The sequence below is a fragment of the Geospiza fortis genome, unplaced genomic scaffold (genome assembly GCF_000277835.1).
Source record: "Geospiza fortis unplaced genomic scaffold, GeoFor_1.0 scaffold358, whole genome shotgun sequence".
Lineage (NCBI taxonomy): Eukaryota > Metazoa > Chordata > Aves > Passeriformes > Thraupidae > Geospiza > Geospiza fortis.
In genome coordinates, this window is record NW_005054707.1 from 35,281 (window position 1) to 35,519 (window position 239).

The following is a 239-nucleotide window of genomic DNA, read 5'->3' on the forward strand; positions in this document are numbered from 1 at the left end:
ATTCCTGCTACGGCCTTGATGGAGATTTCTGGGAAGTGTTTTTTTGTGCCTCATAATCCTACCAGGGGGATCTCCAGAGCAGGAAATGGAGCCTGAAGGTTTATTTTAATATAATCTTACAAAATGCTGATGATAACTGAAAAGCTTTTGTGTCCAGGGCTGGTTCCTGGGGGGGAATTGTTTCAACCTCTGGCTGGTGCCTCTCGTGTTCCTGCAGGAACAAGGAAAACGTTCCTGAC